This window comes from Globicephala melas, chromosome 16 (genome assembly GCF_963455315.2).
Source record: "Globicephala melas chromosome 16, mGloMel1.2, whole genome shotgun sequence".
NCBI classification, from domain to species: Eukaryota; Metazoa; Chordata; class Mammalia; order Artiodactyla; family Delphinidae; genus Globicephala; species Globicephala melas.
Genome location: NC_083329.1, coordinates 78,291,576 through 78,316,673, shown reverse-complemented (window position 1 = coordinate 78,316,673; position 25,098 = coordinate 78,291,576). Strand labels below are relative to the sequence as shown.

The 25,098-nt window shown below is 46.0% G+C and overlaps 1 pseudogene; it reads right to left on the bottom strand.

Moving 5' to 3' along the window:
* Nucleotides 1-18,669, bottom strand: part of LOC115843499 (T-complex protein 1 subunit gamma pseudogene) — a 123,140-nt pseudogene extending 104,471 nt beyond the window's left edge.
* Between the last annotated feature and the right edge of the window lie 6,429 nt (nt 18,670-25,098).

Below are 25,098 nucleotides of genomic sequence, written 5' to 3'. Positions count from 1 at the left end.
CAGCAGCTGTTCACCTCCTCCCTCGACGGCCTCGAAACCTGGTGCACAACACGCTGATTTTGTTTCACGGAAGATTAAAAACATTTGCTGCTGCGTCCATAATTCACAGGCCCTGTTATCACTGGGACCAGGAATCCTGAACAATAAATGCTTAGTCCCCTCTCACAACCGAGGAGCAGCCCCCAGAGAGAGGCCAGACACAGGATGATGCATCATCTGGGACCCAGCCCAGAGCCGGGTCATTACATCCTTTGCCTTTCTTCTGGAACAAGAGGAGAAGGATCTATATACCCTTCAGAACATGGTCATGCACCCCAAGCTGCTTTGTCCTCACATGCTGTAAGAGAGATGGGGCTACATAGCCCTGGATGAGCGCCCCCTTGCCTCCGGTCTCACAGCAAAGCATCAGCAAAGCAAGATGAGAAATGAGCTCCCTGGCTCCTCGCAGGGGTGTAGCAGGGCTGGTGTTGATGGTGGCAAAGCTGATTGTCATGCGGCCCGCCCTGAACCTGCAGCCAGGACCCCAACTCTACCTGGAACCTTCTGGTCCCTCCCCGCACCCAGGAGGAGACTTGGGCAGGCAAAGCCCAGCTGAGATGGTTCCTGCAGCAAAGAGCCAGTTCTTCTCCAGAAATCCTGGTGGGACAGATGGTTTGTCAAGCTGGTAGGTAACTCCACATCTTTCCATCAGGCTGCTCAGACACATCCCTTAGGTAACTATTGTTTGGCGCCTCCTCTGTTAAAATTCAGCAGAGGCCAGTAGATTCTTTATCCCTTTCATTTGTTTAGTTGCAGGAAGTAATGCTCTTCCCTAATTAAGCCAGTGAGTTGGGCGAAGAGAAGGGATGTGAGAGAAGGAAGCAGGGACTGGGGGAGGCTGGAATGACGGTCACACCTCTCTGTGGTCTTCAGATGCTCTCAGCAGGGACCTGAAACATGTGGGTGTGCCTCAGAGGTAACCCCCCCACTCAGAGCCAGCAGAGACCTGAGTCTGATTCCTCCGCGTGCCATCACTTGCTCTGGACACAGCAGTGTTGGTTTGAGCACTGCACCAAGCTCCAGCTAACGCTCAAGGTCCAGCTATTGCTGGACTTTCCCTCTCCCCTCTCCTGGGGGTCTCCCCTGTGCCTCCCACCCAGAGGCTGTGTGGGACCCTTCATCTGAGATCACCTCCCTCATCATGGTTGGCTGCAGTGGGCCGTGGCATTTCCCAGTTGGCTGTGAGCCACGGGAGGGTGGGGACTGTGCCCTGTCTAAACCCCATCACATAAAATGCAAAATGAAGTATGCCAACCTCAGAAAAAGAGTCGAGATGTTACTGTTGTTGTTGCACTGTTGTTATTTATCTAGGAGAGTAAGTCCCCTACACACGAACCTTCAAGTTGCGAGCTTTCAAAGATGCGAACACGCGTTCCATCAACATCAGGCATGAGTGAAATTGCAGCTTGCCCTCCGTCTCCTATTGCTGATGATTGCTTAGCTCTACCATCTCCCACCACCTCTCCCTCCTCCAGTCAGTAACTCTTCTTGCCTGTTCACTCGATACCAGCCCCTGTAATGCCAGCTGCTGTACTGGACTACTGTACTTTTCAAGGGACTGTACTGTAAGATTAAAAATGTTTTCTTTGGGGACTTCCCAAGTGGGGAAGTGGTTAAGAATCCGCCTGCCAGTACAGGGGACACACGTTCGAGCCCTGGTCCGGGAAGATCCCACATGCCGCAGGGCAACTAAGCCCATGCGCCACAACTACTGAGCCTGCGCTCTAGAGCCCACGAGCCACAACAAGTGAGCCTGTGAGCCGCAACTACTGAAGCCCATGCACCTAGAGCCTGTGCTCTGCAACAAGAGAAGCCACCGCAATGAGAAGCCCACGCATCTCAACGAAGAGTGGCCCCCGCTCGCCACAACTAGAGAAAGCCCGCATGCAGCAACGAAGACCCAACGCAAGCAAAATTAAATAAATTAAATAATTAATTTTTAAAAAAGTTTTCTTTATTTTCTGTTTGTTTCTTTTTAATGTATTATTTGTGTGAAAAGTATTATAAACCTGTTACAGTATAGTACTACATAGCCGATTGTGTTAGGTGGGTACCTAAGCTAACTTTGTTGGACTTAGGAGCAAATTGGACTTACAAACGCACTCTCGGAAGGGAACTTGTTTGTACGTAGGGGACTTACTGTAATGATAAATAACCACGTTTCCCTTTCTGGAATCTGAGTAAACCCATAAGATGCTGCGGATTCACATCACGGACTGTCGGCACTCTCTGTTCGAAGTTGAGGGACTTTTCTGGAGGAAGGCAGACTGAAAGAAGGAGTTATTTTTGCTGTTGTTACTTGTAATCAATCTTTTACTCACAGCTGCAAACCTTTACTCAATTACGGATGAAACGTAAGAACCTTTTTGAAATGCTAAGAAAGGAGTGGGTACCAAGGGACCAAAGTAAAAATCCAAAAGCTGAGTGGGGAACAGGCCGGGGTTGTCCACTGCACATGAGCCACACAGAGGCAGAGAGATGGTGGCACCAACGGGAAGGAGTTCGGGAAACTCTTGTCTCCCCCCAGTTGCTAAATGCTATTGAAATACTATGGACAGAACAATGAGAGGAGGTTCAAGGTTGGCGTGAAAAAGTCAAGATGCCGTCAAAAAAAAAAATTTAATGGGACTTCCCTGGCGGTCCAATGGTTAAGACTCCGTGCTTCCACTCCAGGGGACACGGGTTCGATCCCTGGTGGGGGAACTAAGATTCCACATCCCACATGCCGAATGGCTCGGCCAAAGAAAAAAAAAAAAAAGATGCCATCATTCCCTCAGCAAACATTTATTGAGCCACTTCATGTGTCAGGTCACAACTGTAAGGGGACGCACTCATTGTCCCCCAGGAGTTCCCAGCCTCTGGGAGACACTGTCACACCAGGCTGAGCAAATGCTATACAGTCAGGTCTGGAGGAGCAGTGGGCACAGAAAGGGGATGCTACATGGAGGCTCGTGGTAACAGCTCAACCCAAACACCAGGCAGACCCGGGCCAAGCCCTGGGTCCGAATCTTGTTAGCACTGGGACCGAACCTTGCTAGCACTGGGACCATTGCCAAGTCATTCAATCTCTCTCAACCTGTTCATGCCCCTTGAAAATGAGACTATCAGTGCCTGCCTCAGAGGGTTATCATAAAATGATTAAATAGAACATACAATAAAGTGGCCAGCCTAGATCACTGCTTGAAGAAAATACTCAGTAATATTGACTTTCATTCTTCTTCACCTGTCGGACAAAGTCAGACACTTCCACAGAGGAGGTAAGATTTTAGATGCATCAGGGCTTACGAAGGAGGACCGGGGATTTGGTGAAAAGGAGATGTCATTCACAAAGAGACCAACACGTACCTAAACGCATGGCATGTTTGGAAACCAGCAAGGGGTTCAAAGTCTTTGGCCTGAGGGACTCACAGGAGGGAAGAGCTGGACAAGTGGATTTGATCCATGCTAAGGAATTTGGACTTTGTCCTGTGGGCATTTGGTCAAAAGACAATGGGTTCTGGAATCGAATAGTTGGATTCCATCCCCACCCAATATTGTGGGTGGTGAGATCGGGGTTGAGGGAGGCAAGCAAGTGGGATTAATAACATCCAACCTGATGGGCTCCTGAATGGTTTACATCTGGGGTCAGAAAACTTTCTCTAAAGAGCCAGGTAGTAAATACGTTTTCTGTTGCAACTACTAAACCCTGTCAATGCAGCATGAGAGCACCCATAGACCATACGTACATGAGTGAGTACAGTTATGTCCTAATAAAACTTTATTTATAAAAACAAGCAGTGGGCAAGATTTGGCCTTCAGGCAGTAATCTTCCCACCCCTGCTTTAGATTAGGAAACAAACCTGAAATCCCCTACAACACGGTGCCCCCTGCCCCTTTCCACATGCCAACAACCAGCACTGTTCTTAGATCCTTATAGCAGGTCCAGTGGCTCCAAGACATTGCTAAATGATCTGAAGATTATCCTGAGCTCCCCCAATCCAAGCTCTAGAGGCTGCCACGCATCAAGACAATGTGTTCCACAGAATGAGAACTGCTTTGCCACTGAGTGTTTTAGTAATCAATCAATCAATCAGTCAGAGAAAACTCATTAAGCACAAATGCTGGAAACGTTGAGATCACTGAGGCTGGATCTGCAGGAAGAGCACGTGGTTCGGTGAGAAAGTCCCGCTTCCCAGTTGCCTGAGTTCTACTCACAGTTTTACACAGTTTTAGTTGTGCACAATCCTCGAGAGTCACAGTTTCCATTTCTTAATCTGTACGATGAAGGAATTCAGCCAAGCGAGGGTGTGGAGAAAAGGGAACCCTCCTACACTGTTGGCGGGAATGTAAATTGGTGCAGCCACTATGGAAAACAGTATGAAAGTTCCTCAAAAAACTAAAAATAGAGTTGCCATATGATCCAGCAATCCTACTCCTGGGCGTATATCCGGAGAAAACTCTAATTCGAAAAGACACATTGGGCCGCAATATTCATAGCAGCACTATTTACAATAGCCAAGACATGGAAACAACCTAAACGTCCATCAACAGATGAATGGATAAAGATGTGGTACACAGAGGACCTGCACGGAAGGGGAAAAGCAGCATGTGGAAAGGAGGGCCTCTGGAGTGTGGAGTTCTGGAGTTTGGAGCCATGTGGCTGACAGAGTCTTGGTGTTCCAGCCGGGTGTCAGGCCTGTGCCTCTGAGGTGGATGAGCTGAGTTCAGGAAATTGGTCCACCACAGACCTCCTGGCTCCAGGTAATATCAAACAGCGAAAGCTCTCCCAGAGATCTCCATCTCAACGCTAAGACCCAGCTCCACTCAACAACCAGCAAGCTACAGTGCTGGACACCCTATGCCAAACAAATAGCAAGACAGGAACACAACCCCACCCATTAGCAGAGAGGCTGCCTAAAATCATAATAAGGTCACAGACACCCCAAAACACACTACTGGACGTGGTCCTGCCCACCAGAAAGACAAGATCCAGCCTCATCCACCAGAACACAGGCAATAGTCCCCTCCACCAGGAAGCCTACACAGCCCACTGAACCAACCTTAGCCACTGGGGGCAGACAAAAAAACAACAGGAACTACGAACCTGCAGCCTGCAAAAAGGAGACCCCAAACACAGTAAGTTTAGCAAAATGAGAAGACAGAGAAACACACAGCCGATGAAGGAGCAAGATAAAAACCCACCAGACCTAACAAATGAAGAGGATATAGGCAGTCTACCTGAAAAAGAATTCAGAATAATGATAGTAAAGATGATCCAAAATCTTGGAAATAGAATTGAGAAAATACAAGAAATGTTTAAGAAGGACCTAGAAGAACTAAAGAGCAAACAAACAATGATGAACAAAACAAAAATGAAATTAAAAATTCTCTAGGAGGAATCAATAGCAGAATAACTGAGGCACAAGAACAGATAAGTGACCTAGAAGATAAAATAGTGGAAATAACTACCACAGAGCAGAATAAAGAAAAAAGATAGAAAAAATTTGAGGATAGTCTCAGAGACCTCTGGGACAACATTAAATACACCAACATTCGAATTATAGGGGTCCCAGAAGAAGAAGAGAAAAAGAAAGGGACTGAGAAAATATTTGAAGAGATTATAGTTGAAAACTTCCCTAATATGGGAAAGGAAATAGTTAATCAAGTCCAGGAAGCACAGAGAGTCCCATACAGGAAAAACCCAAGGAGAAACACACCAAGACACAGATTAATCAAACTATCAAAAATTAAATACAAAGAAAAAATATTAAAAGCAGCAGGGGAAAAACAACAAATAACATACAAGGGAATCCCCATAAGGCATTAGCTGATTTTTCAGCAGAAACTCTGCAAGCCAGAAGGGAGTGGCCGGACATATTTAAAGTGATGAAAGGGAAAAACCTACAACCAAGATTACTCTACCCAGCGAGGATCTCATTCAGATTTGACAGAGAAATTAAAACCTTTACAGATAAGCAAAAGCTAAAGAGAATTCAGCACCACCAAACCAGCTTTAAACAAATGCTAAACAAACTTCTCTAGGCAGGAAACACAAGAGAAGGAAAAGACCTACAATAACAAACCCAAAACAATTAAGAAAATGGGAATAGGAACATACATATCAATAATTACCTTAAATGTAAATGGATTAAATGCTCCAACCAAAAGACACAGACGGGCTGAATGGATACAAAAACAAGACCTGTATATATGCTGTCTACAAGAGACCCACTTCAGACCTAGGGACACATACAGACTGAAAGTGAGGGGATGGAAAAAGATATTCCATGAAAATGGAAACCAAAAGAAAGCTGGAGTAGCAATTCTCATATCAGACAAAATAGACTAAAATAAACACCATTACAAGAGACAAGAGACAAAGAAGGAAACTAAATAATGATCAAGGGATCGATTCAAGAAGAAGATATAACAATTGTAAATATTTATGCACCCAAAATAGGAGCACCTCAATACATAAGGCAAATGCTAACAGCCATAAAAGGGGAAATCGACAGTAACACAATCATAGTAGGGGACTTAAAAACCCCACTTTCACCAATGGACAGATCATCCAAAATGAAAATAAATAAGGAAACACAAGCTTTAAATGGTACATTAAACAAGATGGACTTAATTGTATTTATAGGACATTCCATCCAAAAACAACAGAATATACTTTCTTCTCAAGTGCTCATTGAACATTCTCCAGGATAGATCATATCTTGGGTCACAAATCAAGCCTTGGAAAACTTAAGAAAATTGAAATCCTATCAAGTATCTTTTCTGACCACAATCCTATGATACTAGATATCAATTACAGGAAAAAAATCTGTAAAAAATACAAACCCATGGAGGCTAAACAATACACTACTAAATAACCAAGTGATCACAGAGGAAATCAATAAATACCTAGAAACAAATGGCAACGTAAACAGGACGACCTAAAAGCTATGGGATGCAGCAAAAGCAGTTCTAAGAGGGAAGTTTATAGCAATACAATCCTACCTCAAAAAAAATCTCAAATAAAGAACCTAACCTTACACCTAAAGCAATTAGAGAAAGAAGAACAAAAAACCCCTAAAGTTAGCAGAAGGAAAGAAATCATAGAGATCAGATCAGAAATAAATGAAAAAGAAATGAAGGAAATAATAGCAAAGATCAATAAAACTAAAAGCTGGTTCTCTGGGATTTTCCTGGTGGCGCAGTGGCTAAGAATCTGCCTGCCAATGCCAGGGACACAGGTTTGAGCCCTGGTCCGGGAAGATCCCACATGCCGCAGAGCAACTAAGCTCGTGCGCCACAACTACTGAGCCTACGCTCTAGAGCCTGCAAGCCACAACTACTGACGTCTGCGTGCCACAACTACTGAAGCCCGTGGGCCTAGAGCCTGTGCTCCGCAACAGGAGAAGCCACTGCAATGAGAAGCCCGCTCACCACAACGAAGAGTAGCCCCTGCTCGCCACACCTAGAGAAAGCCCGTGTGCAGCAATGAAGACCCAATGCACCCAAAAATAAATAAATTAAATAAAGAAAGAAATAAACTATAGTTTTTTAAAAAAAATAAATAGTAAAAGCTGGTTCTTTGAGAAGATAAACAAAATTGATAAACCATTAGCCAGACTCATCAAGAAAAAAAGGGAGAAGGCTCAAATCAACAGAATTCGAAATGAAAAAGGAGAAGTAACAACTGACACTGCAGAAATATAAAGGATCATGAGAGATTACTACAAGCAACTAAATGCCAATAAAAGGGACAACCTGGAAGAAATGGAAAAATTCTTAGAAAAGCACAACGTTCCAAGACTGAACCAGGAAGAAACAGAAAATATGAACAGACGAATCACAAGAACTGAAATTGAGACTGTGACTAAAAACCTTCCAACAAACAGAAGCCCAGGACCAGACGGCTTCACAGGCGAATTCTATCAAGGCAAATGCTAACAGAGAAAAGCTAACACCCATCCTTCTCAAACTCTTCCGAAACATAGCAGAGGGAGGAAAACTCCCAAACTCATTCTACAAGGCCACCAGCACCCTGATACCAAAACCAGACAAGGATGTCACAAAGAAAGAAAACTACAGGCCAATATCACTGACGAACATAGATGCAAAAACCCTCAACGAAATACTAGCAAAGAGAATCCAACAGCACATTAAAAGGATCATACACCATCATCAAGTGAGGTTTATCCCAGGAATGCAAGGATTCTTCAATATACGCAAATCAATCAATGTGATACACCATATTAACAAATTGAAGGAGAAAAACCATATGATCCTCTCAATAGATGCAGAAAAAGCTTTTGACAAAATTCAACACCGATTTGTGATAAAAACCCTCCAGATAGTAGGCATAGAGGGAACTTTCCTCAACATAATAAAGGCCATATATGACAAACCCACAGCCAACATCATTCTCAATGGTGAAAAACTGAAAGCATTTCCTCTACAGTCAGGAACAAGACAAGGTTGTCCACTCTCACCACTATTATTCAACATAGTTTTGGAAGTTTTAGCCACAGCAATTAGAGAAGAAAAAGAAATAAAAGGAATCCAAATCGGAAAAGAAGAAGTAAAGCTGTCACTGTTTGCAGATGACATGATACTATACATAGAGAATCCTAAAGATGCTACCAGAAAACTACTAGAGCTAATCAATGAATTTGGTAAAGTAGCAGGATACAAAATTAATGCACAGAAATCTCTTGCATTCCTATACACTAATGATGACAAATCTGAAAGAGAAATTAAGGAAACACTCCCATTTACCACTGCAACAAAAAGAATAAAATATCTAGGAATAAACCTACCTAAGGAGACAAAAGAGCTGTATGCAGAAAACTATAAGACACTGATGAAAGAAATTAAAGATGATACAAACAGATGGAGAGATATACCATGGTCTTGGACTGGAAGAATCAACATTGTGAAAATAACTATACTACCCAAAGCAATCTACAGATTCAATGCAATCCCTATCAAACTACCAATGGCACTTTTCACAGAACTAGAACAAAAAATTTCACAATGTGTATGGACACACAAAAGACCCCGAATAGCCAAAGCAATCATGAGAAAGAAAAATGGAGCTGGAGGAATCAGGTTCCCTGACTTCACACTATACTACAAAGCTACAGTAATCAAGACAGTATGGTACTGGCACAAAAACAGAAACATAGATCAATGGAACAGGATAGAAAACCCAGAGGTAAACCCACGCACATATAGTCACCTTATTTTTGATAAAGGAGCCAAGAGTATACAATGGAGAAAAGACAGTCTCTTCAATAATTGGTGCTGGGAAAACTGGACAGCTACATGTAAAAGAATGAAATTAGAACACTTCCTAACACCGTACACAAAAATAAACTCAAAATGGATTAAAGACCTAAATGTAAGGCCAGACACTATCAAACTCTTAGAGGAAAACATAGGCAGAACGCTCTATGACATAAATCACAGGAAGATCCTTTTTGACCCACCTCCTAGAGAAATGGAAATAAAAACAAAAATAAACAAATGGGACCAAATGAAACTTCAAAGCTTCTGCACAGCAAAGGAAAACATAAACAAGACAAAAAAACAACCTTCAGAATGGGAGAAAATATCTGCAAATGAAGCAACTGACAAAGGATTAATATCCAAAATTTACAAGCAGCTCATGCAGCTCAATATCAAAAAAACAAACAACCCAATCCAAAAAATGGGCAGAAGATCTAAGCAGACATTCCTCCAAAGAAGATATACAGATTGCCAACAAACACATGAAAGGATGCTCAACATCACTAATAATTAGAGAAATGCAAATCAAAACTACAATGAGGTATCACCTCACACCCGTGAGAATGGCCATCATCAAAAAATCTACAAACAATAAATGCTGGAGAGGGTGTGGAGAAAAGGGAACCCTCTTGCAGAGTTGGTGGGAATGTAAATTGATACAGCCACTATGGAGAACAGTATGGAGGTTCCTTAAAAAGCTAAAAATAGAACTACCGTACCACCCAGCAATTCTACTACTGGGCATATACCCTGAGAAAACCATAATGCAAAAACAGTGATGTACCACAATGTTCACTGCAGCTCTATTTACAATAGCCAGGACATGGAAGCAACCTAAGTGTCCATCGACAGATGAACTGATAAAGAAGATGTGGTACATGTATATACAATGGAATATTACTCAGCCATAAAAAGAAATAAAATTGAGTTATTTGTAGTGAGGTGGAGGGACCTAGAGTCTGTCATACAGCGTGAAGTAAGTCAGAAAGAGAAAAACAAATGCCGTACACTAACACATATATATGGAATCTAAAAAAAAAAAAATGCTTCTGAAGAACCTACTAGGGGCAGGACAGAAATAAAGATGCAGACGTAGAGAATGGACTTGAGGACACGGGGAGGGGGAAGGGTAAGCTGGGACGAAGTGAGAGAGTGGCATGGACATATATACACTACCAAATGTAAAACAGATAGCTAGTGGGAAGCAGCCACATAGCACAGGGAGATCAGCTTGGTGCTTTGTGACCGCCTAGAGGGGTGGGATAGGGAGGGTGGGAGGGAGACGCAAAAGGGAGGAGATATGGGGATATATGTATATGTATAGCCGATTCACTTTGTTATACAGCAGAAACTAACACACCACTGTAAAGCAATTATATTCCAATAAAGATGTTTAAAAAATGTTAAAAAAAAGATGTACATATATACAATGGAATACTACTCAGCCATAAGAAAAAAGAATAACATAATGCCATTTGCAGCAACATGGATGGATCTAGAGCTTATCATACCAAGTGAAGTAAGTCAGACAAACACCATATGATATCATTTATATGTGGAATCTAACATATGACACAAGTGTTCATTACCTACGAAAGTTCATTACCTACGAAACAGAAACAGACTCGCAGCCATAGAGAACAGACTCGTGGTTGCCAAGGGGGAGGGGGGGTGGCATAGGGAAAGACTGGGAGTTTGGGATTAGCAGATGCAAACTATTATATATAGGATGGATAAACAACAAGGTCCTACTGTACAGCACAGGGAACCATATTCAGTATCCTGTAATAAACCATAATGGAAGAGAAAAAAAAAAAGAAATTCAGCCAAACGGCAATGTGATTCTGAGTTTGCTTCAGAGGGCTTCAGGGGTGGGGGAGGGCTTTCTGGCACCACCTTGAAGGAAGCCATGCCCATGGGTTGGCCTTGAGGGGTCAGGCTGGCATTCTTTGGGGGAAGGGACAGCATGAGCCATGGGGAGAGGAGGTAACTGGCAACCAGTGTATGAGCCTTCCTTCATCGAGAAAGGGTTCAGGGAGGGAGATGCAATAAAATGGGAGAAACGGGTGGAGCCAGTGCATTGAAGACTCTTGGTGTTTTCTGCTGTCATTGCAAGAAGAAGGAGACTTTCTGGTGTATAGTATAGATCAGGAATCAAAAACGCAATACCTTCAGGGGCTAGACAGGTAGGAGTGAGTATGTGGGACGGACATAACCACAGGGAACCATAAGAACAGGACAGACTGGCGAGTGCAAGCCCTGCCTAGGAGAGGTTCTGGCACTTAGCTCCAGATGACTGACTGCCGCCATGTGGTCTTCATGGCTCAGCGTGGTTGATCTGAGTTTTTTTTAAGAATGTTGGAAATTTAGGTTTGTATGTGAGAGCTCCTGATTTTTAAAAATTGACTTAATTGTTTTTATTAACATCATGCCAGCCAAACAAAACACAGCTGATTAGATTCTGCCCAAGTTGCCAGTTTGAAACTTCAGCTGTAGATGGGGAGGCTGATTTCAGAATGAGCTCCGGACAACCAGCAAAGCCAAAGAGCGACGCTGAATCCAGTCCCAGCCTCTGCAGACGGAGGCCTCCTTCAGCATTAGATCAGCTACGAGCTTCACCTGAAACTAGGATTAGCTAGTTACAGGACCCCCAGTTAAATTTGAATTTTAGATAACCAGAATACTTTTTTAGCATAAGTATATCCCAAATATTGCATGGGACATAGACTAAAAAGTATTCAGTTTATCTGAAATTCAATTCAAATGTAACCGAGCATCTTGCATTTTTATTTGCTAAACCTGGCAGCTGTCCCTGGAACCCCATCCCAGGCTCCAATAGGGTCAGGCCCTCCCAACTCCTCTCAGAGCAGCAGACTCCACCCTTGAGGACACAGGGATATAGTCCACGATGCAGATTTCAAAGGAAAGGGAAGCAGATCACACGTTGGAGGACCTGAACATGGCCGTAACTTCAGGTGATCTGTATTAACTACCCTTGGCATCAAAGGATGGATGTTCCGGAGCCATCTCACCTCTCCAGTTGTGTGTCCTTTGGCCCTCTGAGCCTCGGTTTCCTCATCTCGTAAATGGAGAAGGGAACTCCAATCCCACACGATTGTCAAAAGGATGAAATGGAATAGATGTAAAAGCATTATGACACTGTGTCTGGCACCGGGCAGACGCAGAACATTTGTTGTGTGAAATTCTTCCACCTCAGAATGACTGTCTTCCTACTGCTCCCGTCACCAAGCCAAGACCTGTCTACTGAGGGTCCCAGAAGGATGAGGCAGGGCAATATGAGAAGCCCACCATGGCAGGTGACATCTCTGGGGACGGGGGAACAGCCAGGGAGCTGAGCTCCTGGTGAACCACCAGGATCACAGTTCAGGGGGAGAATGAGACCCTGGCTTCCTACACTTTCAAGGCTGGAAGTCAAGTGTGCAGAAGCCTCCATTTATTTGTTTGTTTGAAATATAACACTGTAAGTTTAAGGTGTACAACATGTTTGTTTGAAATATAACACTGTAAGTTTAAGGTGTACAACATGTTTTGTTTTGGTTTTTTTTACAGTGGGTCCTTGTTGGTTTTCTATTTTAAATATAGCAGTGTGTACATGTCAATCCCAAACTCCCAGTCTATCCCTCCCCCCGACCCTTCTCCTCTGGTCACCCGCAAATTCATTCTACATCTGTGAGTCCGTTTCTGTCTTGTAAATAAGTTCATCTGTAACATTTTTTAATGCCATTTGCAGCAACATGGATGGACCTGGAGATTATCATTCTAAGTAAATCAGATAGAGAAAGACAAATATCACGAAGTCTCGATTATGTGCTGAATCTGAAAAAGATTCATACAAAAGGTGTAAAATATGTTGACTTGAGGCGTTTATATATTGTAACATGATTGCCACTGTACCGATAGTTAGCACTTGTCTTGTCCCATAATTATCATTGCTTTTCTGTGGTGGGAATAATTAAGATCTAGTCTCTGAGCAAGTTTGATGAATATAATACACCCGACGTTGCTGTCTATATTCACTACACTGTGCGTTAGATCCCCAGAACTCATTTATCTGCTAGTTGCAAGTTTGTACCCTTAAATAACTCTCCAATTCCCCACACCCCAACCCCTGGAAACCACCGTTTTACTATTTGTATGCATTTGGATTTTTTAGATTCCACATATAAGTGATACATAATATTTGTTTCTCTCTGTCTGACTCACTCAGCCTAATAATGTCCTCAAGGTCCATCCATGTCGTCCCAAATGGCAGGATGTCCTTCTTCCTCATAGCTGAATAATATTCCCTTCTGTATATATACACCACATCTTCTCACCCATTCATCTGTTGGTGGACACTTAGGTTGTTTCCATATCTTAACTACTGCGAATAACGCTGCAATACCCATGGCAGTGCACATCTCTCTTCAATATCCTGTTTTCATTTCATTTCCCTTGGGTATATACCCAGAAATGAATTTGCTGGGTCATATGGTAGTTCTATTTTTTAACTTTTTGAGGAACTTCTATATTGTTTTCCATTGTGGCTAAAGCAATTTACATCCCCACCAACAGTGCACAGGGGTTCCCTTTTCTCCACACCCTCACCAATGCTTGTTATCTCTTGTCTTCTTGATGAAAGCCATTTCTAACAGTGTGAGGTGATAGCTCACTGTGGTTTTGATTTGCATTTCCCCAATGATTAGTGAAGTTGAGCATCTTTTCGGGTACGTGTTGGCCATTTGGATGTCTTCTTTGGAAAACTGTCTATTTAGTTCCTCTGCCCATTTTTAATCGAATTGTTTGCGAGTTTTTGTTATTTCGGATATTAACCTTTTATCAGGTACAGGGTTTGCAAATGTTTCTCCCATTCTATATGTTGCCTTTTCATTTTGTTGATTTTTTTTCTTTTGCTGTGCAGATGCTTTTAAGTTTGATGTAGTCCCACTTGTTGATTTTTGCTTTTGTTTTTTGCGCTTTGGTGTCATATACCCAAAAAAATCACTGCCAATGCCAAGTTCAAGGAGCTTCTTCTCTACGTTTTCTTTTAGGAGTTTTATAGTATCAGGTTACATTTAAGTCTTTTTGATCCATTTTGAATAAATGTTTGTAAGTGGTATAAGACAGGGGTCCGATTTCGTTTTTCTACATGTGTTTATCCAGTTTTCTCAACATCACTGTGGAAGAGACTATCCTTTCTCCATTGGTGTTCTTGGTTTTCTTGTCAAATATTAGTTAACTGTATATGCTGGTGGGGGGTGTAATTTTGAGCTCAGAATTCTTCTCAATTCATGGTCTGCCACTGTTTTGCAGCAGCATGGCTACTCTTGCAGGTAGTATAGAGATGGTCTCTTATGCACTCAGAATGTTTCTTGAGAGGCTCAAAGAAACCCAGGACTAGCTCCAGCCACCCTCCCCACCTCCATGTTCAGGCCTGAGAGCCAAACCCAAACACAGAACAGCTGGGAAGACCTTCAAGCATTCTGAGGCACAAAATAGAACCAGGAGCTTGAAGTTCTCTGATTCCTTCCTCAGACTGCTTAGAGGATGACAAAGGATGTCTTCACTTAAACACAGAGATGCCACTGCCACACACTTATCTGATACACATACACACACACACACACACACACACACACACACACACACTAAAGGTCTCTGTGAGAATCTGTTTAAACTACGTCCCTTGGGAACACTGTATCAGTTTACTAGGGGTGTGTCTTAGTCTATTCATGCTACTATAACAAAAGCACCATAAACTCTGTGGTTTATTAACAACAAACATTTATTTCTCACAGTACTAGAGGCTGGAAGTCCAAGATCAAGGCACCAGCAAGCTCAGTGTCTGGTAAGGGCCTGCTTCCGTGTTCACAGAGAGCAACCTTCTCACTGTGTCCTCACAGTGAGAAGGGATGAGGGAGCTTCCGGGGTCTCTTTTATAAGGGCACTAATGTCATTCACAGGGGCTCCACCTCTTGACCTAATCACCTCCCAAAGGCCACACATCCTACTACCCTCACATTGGGCGGTTAGGTTTCAATATATGAATTTTGGAGGACACATACATGCAGTCCATAGCACCAGGTGACCTCTACGACTTGAAATCCCTGTAAAGGGAAGCCAGCCCTTCATTCCATGGTTAAACATAGGCTTAAATGCAAACGAAATAGCTTAATACTCTTTTCCTATGAAACTCAATTTCAAAGTAGCTAAAAGATAATAATTATGCCTGGCATCTGTCTTTGTGTTTTTAGGCACTTTGATGTATGCTCACCACACTCACACCAAGAGGACCCCCAAAAGGAAATGCAAACTTTATCATGCTGGAAACCAGAGTAAATGTTAGATTTCTAGAAGCCTGACCAGGTACTCGGGCACTCAGGATTGGCCTAACTGACCCCTTCCAAGCACACCTTCCAGGAAGGGGAAGGGCATGTGGGTAAACCAAGCTCTCATCCAGACACCACTGCCATGGGAGACCAGCCGTCCCTGTTCTGTGCCTGCACGGCCTGATCAATGAAATGTGGATAACGGACTTGATTTCTCTCACTGAAATTCTTGAGAAGTGTTAAGTACCAATTAAAGATGTGTCTAAATGCTTGACCGAAATAAGAGTAAGCTACAGAGAACGTGACTTGAGCTGAAGGCGGCAGGATTTCTGGGGAAGTTTTCTTCCCTCTGTTCTTTCCTCCCTCTTTCCACAAGTGGTTCTTGGGTCTTGAGTACCTTGTGCTAAGTGCTGTGATCAAAGTGACCAAAATAGAGGGTCCACTCTCTGCAAGTAATCAGTTCACTGGGCCACACAATCCCCCCAAAATAATCCCAACACCTGTAATCATGGGGCAGCTCATGTTCACAGGGCCTGAGGAAGCGGTGCTGTCCTCCAAGCAACAGGAAATGAAGGTCACAGGTCATCCGTTGACTGCAGCTCAGGCAGATGGGCTAGATGCTTCCTCAGGCTCCGGACAGGCCTCTGATTCATTAAAGTGAATAGGATCGTAGGTCCCTGGGCTGGACAAATTCTAGAGGTCAGTGAGGCCAAAGCTCTCCCCTAACAGATCCGGAAACTGAGGACACCCAGGTGGGGACCAAGCCTCCCACACTTCCTCAAAACAGACTAGCACCCCAGGTCTTCTGTGTAAACAGAGTCGATTTTCCCTGCCTAGCGATTTAATTTATGAGGTTCTTTTATGGTAATGAGTTGGAACCGCGCGCGCACACACACACCGAAATGTAGCGCAAACCACTGTGAGAGCTGAAAAATGCTAATCTCCCTCCAACATCTCCACACCATTCTCCTGAAACTACCTACTCCTGCAAGGTTCCTGCGCGTTAATTATTGCTGCAGAGGAAATGGCAGTGATTTGCATCAACTTCCATCTACTGGAATGAGGCAATGTCAGTCCTGCAGGAACAGGCTTGGGTTAACCTACGAGCCCCACTGCTTACAGGTAAGAGGGATGCAGCTTTGACCCACGGCACCGCTTCCCTCGACGAATCACACACAGTGCCCCTGCCGCCTGGGGGCCCCTGCGGCGATGTGGTTACCTCCTCACCTGTGCTTGACACATCTGATACTCCCGGAGCTTTCCCACCTGCTCCTCGTGGCAACAGCCTGAGGCCCTAAGCTCAATTGGCCTGGTATTTCATTTGGCCTGTTTGAAAGTTCCATCCATACCTGGTGAGCTCATCAATAACCATCAAAGCCATCTTTCTTCCTCTCCAAGTTCCAGGCTTTTTATAATGACTGGCTCCCAACAGAATTTCAAAATTTGGCTGGCTAGTGCAGGCCAGGCCCACTTCTGAAGGCAGGGCCAGTTACCAAACAGAATCACGTGCATTCAGGGAAAGCGTAAAGAAATCGCTACATAGGACTGGCCTCTGGGGTTCTGAAGGCCTGAGTCCTCTGCTCTCATATTGCAGGGAATTTGAAAGCTCACTGGCTGTTTGTCCACCTGTGTGTGTAACAGGGCACCGACTAGTTCTGAGAAAAGGAAGCGTCTGTAATCCATACGTTGATATGCAAAGGTGAGGTGCATTGTGAGAGATGCACCTGAGGTAGGTTCCCATTCTGCATTTCACCTTTATCCTGGGATTCCTGTGTCACACGGCTGCCCAAAGAGGGTTTCGAAAGGAAGTTCTGCTTGTACACACAGCTCATCTACAAAAATCTTTCACTGTGTCACGTTTCAACCAAAAACACTAATATGTTTGCATTCATATGTGTGGACTGTCATTAGGTGATGAGGCACCTAAGGGCACCAAGAGTTTCACATCAAGATAGCACCTGTCCTGGAAGATTCTCGATGGTGCTATGTTCCTATGTATAACAAGTATTTCATATTTAGAGATGCTGCTGCATTTTCTCCCTGAAAGGCGCTGAGCAACGCTGTACTGATAACCGTGGGCCCCAGGAGCTGTTCTGAGCGCTTAGCTCACTCCCTGTGGCTGGTTCTCACAAGCTCTGGAGGGCAGGACTGAGCCCATCCTGTTTCCCTACCTGGGCTGAGGAGGGCAGCTGGCTTAGCGGGTGCTCAGTAGCACTGGGGCGGGAGTGAGTGGGTGAAGGTGTGTAGGGATGGACAGAAAAGCAAAGTCTACTTCGTAGAGAGCGAGCCGGTCGGGGAGGAAGGCTGTGGCCACCAGAGAAACCCCACTAGGTGAGCGTGAGGGGCAGAAGGGGGCTGCTGCCTGTGGTTGCCTAATGTGCAAGAGGCAAGTATCTGCTGAGGAGCTTGGCACACAACACATGGCATCTTGTATGACTAGTTTCTAGGGGTCTTCCTGGGGGGAAAATATGGAGGACTAAGGAAGTGTAGCAATGGCCGACCTGGTGGCTAATGCCAGGATTACACACCCTGATCAAGATCGAGTCCATCCCGGTGCTACTCAGGACCACCCCCCCATCCCTGACAGGTACTATGGAGGCCAACAGCTGGGCCCAAGTCCCCTCACCGATGGGCATGTCCTTCAAATGCTGCCCAGGTACAATCGGAGCTGCACACCTAGGCGCCATGCCATCTCAGGGTGGGCTTGTGTCATGGCTGACGGCCGTGACCGGTGACTGGGCTTCCCCACATGTGTGACGCCCGCTTGCACCTGCAGCAGCACTGAAAGGAGACCTGCCTGCGTACAGGGGCCTCACCCAATCCCTACCTCCCACCCATCCTCCAACACCCACTCCCACCTACTCCCACCAAATCCCCCCCGGCCACTCCCACCCAAGCCCCACCTTCCACTCTCACCCAGGAGTTGCTGACAAATGCACTGAGTCAAAACAGAGTCCACTCCACGGCCTCCCCTTTGCGGCTCCATCATAGTGTCTAACCTTAGATGACCCAAAACAGCGCTATTACCTTCCTCAGCCATCGCCCCTATAGAGAAACACAGCTGCTAATGTCCTTAACCATTGCCAGCTGAAGCCACATCCTGTCAGTGCCTCGGCCTTTATAAACAGGCCTGCCCACAGGCCAGGGGCACACAATACCCCTGTGCTCCCAGCTAACATGTGGGCCCAGGTGCTGATGGCAGGAAGAGAACTCTGCAGCAGCCCCCGAGGTTCACAGAAGGCTCTTGGCTGCGTTATCCTATCAAATCCTTGTCTCCTTCAGCAAACTGAAGCTCAGAGGTTCAGAGTCAGAAAATGACAAAGCCAAATCAAGCTCAGGTCTTCTGACCGAAAAAGGAAATGTGAGAGCAGTCAACCACCCCAGAAAGGGGGAGAAGAGCCCTGTAATGTCTCTCGGGGCCCTGCAACGTGTTTCTCTCTGAATATTATTAGCCATAAAGAGGCCTAAGGACCAGGACCAAGGACTTTTCTTTGTAATTTCCTAGAATATTTGAAGTCTCAATTCAACACGTTTACTGAGAATCTACATGCTATACGTCGTGCTAGAAACCGGGTTGTACAGAAACAGTTCCTGCCCTCAGGATGGCCACAGTCCCCGAGATGAGAGCAGCAAGAAAGGAGATAATGGCAATAGAGTCACGGGGAAAATGAGAGAGGTCTCTGTGCAGGTCAGAGGAGTGTGACTGATTCTGCCTTAGGGAGGAAGCTGTCTTTGGAGGAAGCTGTGGTGACACTGAGTGAGGATTTTGCAGGATGAATAGGAGTTTGCCAGGCAGTTGAGAAATTGGGAGTTATCCCTGGCAAAGGCAACCATACCTATCAAGGCCATGGGCATGACCAGCACGCAGATGCTGGAGAACACAAGTTGCTCAGTACTTCTAGATCCCAGAGTGACAGGAAATAAGGCCAGAGATATAAACAGGGTCCAGGTCATGGCACCAGCTTGGCATGCTAGGCTAAGAGCTTGGATGTGACCCACAACTAATCAGCAGTCATGGAAGCATTTCAACAGGAGTGCATAAAGAAGATGTGGTACATATGTACAATGGAATATTACTCAGCCATAAAAGAGGATGAAATACTGCCACTTGCAGCAACATGGATAGACCTAGAGATTATCATACTAAGCAAAGTAAGCCAGAAAGAGAAAGACAAATACCACATGATATTACTTACATGTGGAATCTAAAATATGACACAAATGAACTTATCCATGCAACAGAAACAGACTCACAGACATAAAGAACAGACTCATGGTTACCAAGGAGGATGGGGGGAGGGGAGGGTTGGATTGGGAGTTTGGGGTTAGCAGATGCAAACTGTTATATATAGGATGAATAAACAACAAGGTCCTACTGTATAGCCACAGGGAACTATATTCAATATCCTGTAATAAACTATAATGGGGGGAAAAAAAACCAGGAGCTCATGGTCAGATTCCCACTGTCGATGGTCACTCCACTCACAGTCTGGAGAGAGTTTCAAAGGAGAAGCAAAGAGACTAATAGATCAGCTATTGCCACAGTCCAGGCAAAAGAGATGTGGACCCAGGTGGGGCTGCCGAGCTGCTGAAGGGAGGACTGCCTCAGGTGACAAGAGTTAGAAAGTAAACTCGACCAGTAGACTAGAATAGGGGAGGTGCGGCAGAGTCGAGGATGATGTCCAGGTTTCCTGCCTTGTGCACCTGGATGAGTTGTAGCATCCCTGACTGACGTGGGAAATACCGGGAGATGAGCAGACTTAGGAGGATGGTGCGTTCATTCCTGGCCATCTTGGATTTGAGATGTCCGTGGGACCGTCCTGTCCAGGTGCCCCTTGTGCACCTGGAAATGTGAGTGTGGAAGAGAGCACAGACGAGCGACCTTAGCAAGCGTGTTTTCCGTGGGCTGGTAGGGGAGTTGTGAGAAAGTGAAAACAAGAGTGTAGACGAGTCCTGAGTTAGTGCAGCTAAGGGTGAAGAGAAGGAAAATCAAAGTCCTGCAGGGCCACGGAACTGACTTCCCTGCGACACCAGAGAGCCGGAGGGAGTGAGGGGTGGCCTTGGGGCCAGGATGCAGGCATACGTGCAGATGGGCGGCCAGGAATAGGAAAGGGCAGCTTGTTCTCAGTTCCTGGAGAGAACAAGAGACAGATGCATGAGGGCAGACATCACTTGGTAAAAAGCTGAAACAAAGGGGGACAAGAAATCGAGAACTATATGTTGTTCTTCTTTATAAAAAATGGGCTTAATGAAAAAGTTATCTAGGTAATTAGGTTACACTTTAAAGTGACCAGGTAAGAGAGTCTTTAGAAAGATAAACTAATTCTAAGTATAATATGCTCATACCTCTCCGTAGCGTATGTGCATACATTCGTGATACACCAAATGCCATAGGGTAAAACTCCTCTTGGATCTGACAACACTGTAAGATTCTTTAAAACCATAAAGACAATAGGTTCCAGTGGGTTTTAAAACCACTGCCTATCGAACACCATGTAGACTTTGGCTACCCCTACTTAGAATAACCAAAATCCATGAAAGTATAACATAAATTTCTGCTCATCTGACACAAGGGCTCTCTGTCTCGGTATCTGTTCTTCCAAACATCACCAAACTCGAGAGCAGAACACAAGCTTCAACCTCCCAAAGGAGAAGCATCTCCCATCGTGCAAAGTAAAAATGCCTCTGGAGACAAATTTGAGGGCATTTGGAAGATTTTGATGTGCAGAGAAATCTGAACCTTGAAAGAACAAGAAGCAAGGCGAAATAAACATTTCCAGTATCTTAAAGAACCAAGGCATCAAACTGCTCATTTGACCAAGGGGAGACTTACAAAAGCCTTGGTATGCAGGTTGAATCCAAAGTGGATCGCCATGGCTACGGGCTTTTAAACCATCACTCGCTGAGGACTGGGGTGGGTGTCGGGTCCACATTTGGGCCCCATCCATCAAACACCGGCCTCTGCAGAGCACGGTGCAGGCGCTATACAGACGCAGGTCCCACCACCCTGGGGTCACCCTGCAGGACAAGCTGCAAGGCAATTACAGCATCTGCCACACAGGGGCGCTGTGAGAGATAAGGGATGTGGTCCAGAGTGGAGCAGGGTAGCCCCTCCCACTGCCTGAGAAGAGGAGCTCATACCTCCCCACCAGCAGCACTTGGGCAAGAGAAAGGACTTGAAGGCAGGGGGCTGAGCGTGTCCCCTGGCACCAGGCGAATCCCAGCCCTTCAGCGAGTCACTCTCTGGCTGTGCTTCTCAGGAGTCCTGCTTTCTCTGCCTCAAGAGTTTGGGGGATCAAATCAGGGTCTTCACGTAGGCTTCTGGCTCCAGAAGCTCACTGTTCAACTGCCACATCCTCTTAGCAGGATAAGTGGGGGCAGGAGAGGAAAGGAAGAAGATTCGGGAAATGTGCTTGCCTCCTGGGAAGGAGGAGTCCCTGGACGCTGCACCGGGCTGGGAGCCCAAAGGCTGCGTGTGATACAGGCACCCGAGGAGCAGATGGCAGAAACCCTCCGCGCAAAGCTGAGGACTTGGGCGTCCAAGTGAGACAGTCTCCTCTTCCTGATTGCATTATTTTCCTCTTGGAAAGGTTTTTTTGTACATCTTGAGTTCAAAGGAGGGTTTTGGGCAAAAGAGAGGCTGTCCCATCCCCAAAGCGGGTACTTGTCGGAACATGTGATTTGCCGAGTGCCGATGGGGAAGGGCAAGGAGCCCTGGACCGACGTCCCCGAAGTCCTGAGGCAATAGCAGGGCACCCGCTCTGAGTCAGAGGAAGGGCATGCTTCTACTATGACCAGCTCCTCCAGCACTGTGTCTTTCTCCTTCCCACGTCCCTCGGCTGAGAAGCAGGTGTGGTCCATTGCGGCAGGTTTACATCAACGAAAATCACATTCCTGGGCGCCTTGATTCTTTGACACATGCAGTTTCTGAGGCTGAATGACCCCTGACCTCTAGCCAGTCCCTGCTTACTCCTCTGCACAATCCACTCATCCATCAGGGAGTGGCCGTGCCCTTGGAAGGCGCCTCCAGCTCAGCCCCAGGGGCAGCCTTGCAGGGGTCCAGGAGCGCACAGGTTGCCCGATGCTGGTGCCCAGAGCATCCTCGAGGGCGCTTGCTGGGCACCTGCTCATATGAACCCACCCCACCCCCGCCCACCTACCTCCGTGTCAGCGACCTGGTTGCATTCATTCATTCGGGGGGATAGGTACCGTACGTCCCCAATGCCAGGCTTTGCCAGGTGTCAGGGATGTGATGGGAGGTAAACCAGGCACAGTCCCATCCTTGATGGAGCTCACCTTTTGGTGAGAAGAGATGTCAGAAGCAAACAAGCAAAGAAACCAGGTTCTGGTGGTGGTTAAGTGCCATGGAGAGCATCGAGATCGTTGGGGGCATGGGTGTTAATACCAGGGAAGCGCTCTGAAGAGGGGACACTGAGCTGAGGACTGACTGATGACCTGCAGGGATACTTCAGCTCTGGTCCCTGAGCAGGAGAGCCCAAAAGGAAGCCATGACGGAGGGCCAGGTCGCAGGCATGACGCAGAAAGCCCCAGCGCTGTCCCAGCTCATCAAATACAGGCGCCCAGGACTGCCCTGGCGGTCCAGTGGTTAGGACTCCGAGCTTCCACGGCAGGGGGCATGGTTTCTATTCCTGGTCAGGGAACTAAGATCCCTTGGCCAGAAAAAGATACAGACGCCCACTGCCCGGAACATTTGTGACAGTGTACGGGCCTCTGTCCCCACCCCCCGACCCCTGAGGCACAGGGCTTTCATGGACAGCAGCATAGGTGGCACGCTGTGGACTCCCTCACAAAAGGAAAGCAAGCACGGCCTGCTCAACTGGGAAGAGAGGTCATCCCTGTGAGGACACTCCAGTAGCTCACAGTTGGTCCGATTTCCCCAGGTGACCCTCCAGTCACATCCATCACAGGATCCAAAAGACCTCAGCCAATGGAGGCAGTCAGCCAGCTCCTGTAACTGGCACCCTTGCCCCAGCTCTTGGGTGTGAACCTCACTTAGTATTTGGTCCCTTTCTCGGAAGAGGGGCTGGTTCAGGTATGGCCAGGGTCCTTGGGGCTCTGGGCTCCTGGTCCTGGCTGCCTTGCACACACTTCCTTCTGGAAGCTCCCCTTCTCCCTGCCACGTGGAAAGGTGCCAGGCCACACCGTGCCTTCGCTTGGGAGCAGGGCATCTCCCTCCTGAACATCACAGGTCCACGTGCTTCCTGAGGTGATGAGTGACCTTGACTCACGTCGGTGAAATAATGGCCTTCAGTCTCAACCTTCTTGGTCACGTTGCAACACAGCCCTCTGGAAGGAAGAACTAGTTCCCAGGGCCAGCTCAGGGAATTTCAAACACCTCCCAGTCTAGGCTTACCAAACTCACTGTCAAACGATCGGTCCACGTGCCAGAACCACCCTGGCCCGCTGCCACAAAAGGTGCAATGGCAGGGCCTTGGGGAGGTAGAGGCTGGAGGACTGGGGCCGATTCCCAGCTCTCCCTTTGCTGTGTGACTTTAGACGAATAACTCAACCTCTCTGAGCTGCTGCATCTGTATCCGCATGTGAGTTGTGGGGAAAATCGAGTGAGAAAATGGCCGTGAAAGCACTTTGTTAGTTTGAATGCACCACACCAGTGACAGTCCTGTCCGGTTGAAAAATTGATCCTAATGGGTGAACTTTTGAGTTTTTACCCAAGGAGCTCTTGGGTTATGAGAAATGATATCCCTGAATCCACTTCGATGTTTTTAGTATATCAGCAAGTAAATTTCCGGGGTAAAATCCAAAATATAAACTCCATGCCACATTGTAGAGCATTATGATAAGATGTCAGGAGATCCCCATAGATGTAAACATCATAATATACTCTTTGCTCCAAAATAATTCCTTGCAGACCCAGAACTGGAACTTCCATGGCACTACTGGCTATGAGTTGACCCTGCAATGAGATACAGTATTGGGGCCCAATAGGGCCTTAGGCTGTTTTCTCTGAAACAAGTCTTTTTGTAGCTTACAATTTATACTATGAGAGAAGAATGAACAAGTTCTTCGAAGCTACATGCTTTGGAGTTGCACAAAGAATCCTGCCCTCCTGGTCAATGACCCTTGCTGCTCACATGGGTCCATGTTCCTCAAATGCCTCTTCTTAGAGGAAATTGCTAAACTTTCACCATTCCATTTTATCAACCAAAAGAGAGGCAAGACTCAGGTCCTTCCTCACCCACCGGTAATAACATCAGCCTAATTATGATGCCCAAGGACAAATGACCAAGGATGTGGCTGTGAACAGAGGTGGGCTGGACAGGAAGGGACAAGCAGGCTGGGTCTGCAGAAGGATGTTCACCACATCACACACACCCGTCTTGGCTAGTCTCCTGCCCCAGCAGTAGGAGAGACCTCCCCCACATCAGAAAGTAGGAATCTGATCCTCCTTGAAAAATACGGGCTGTGAGGGACTTCCCTCGTGGTCCAG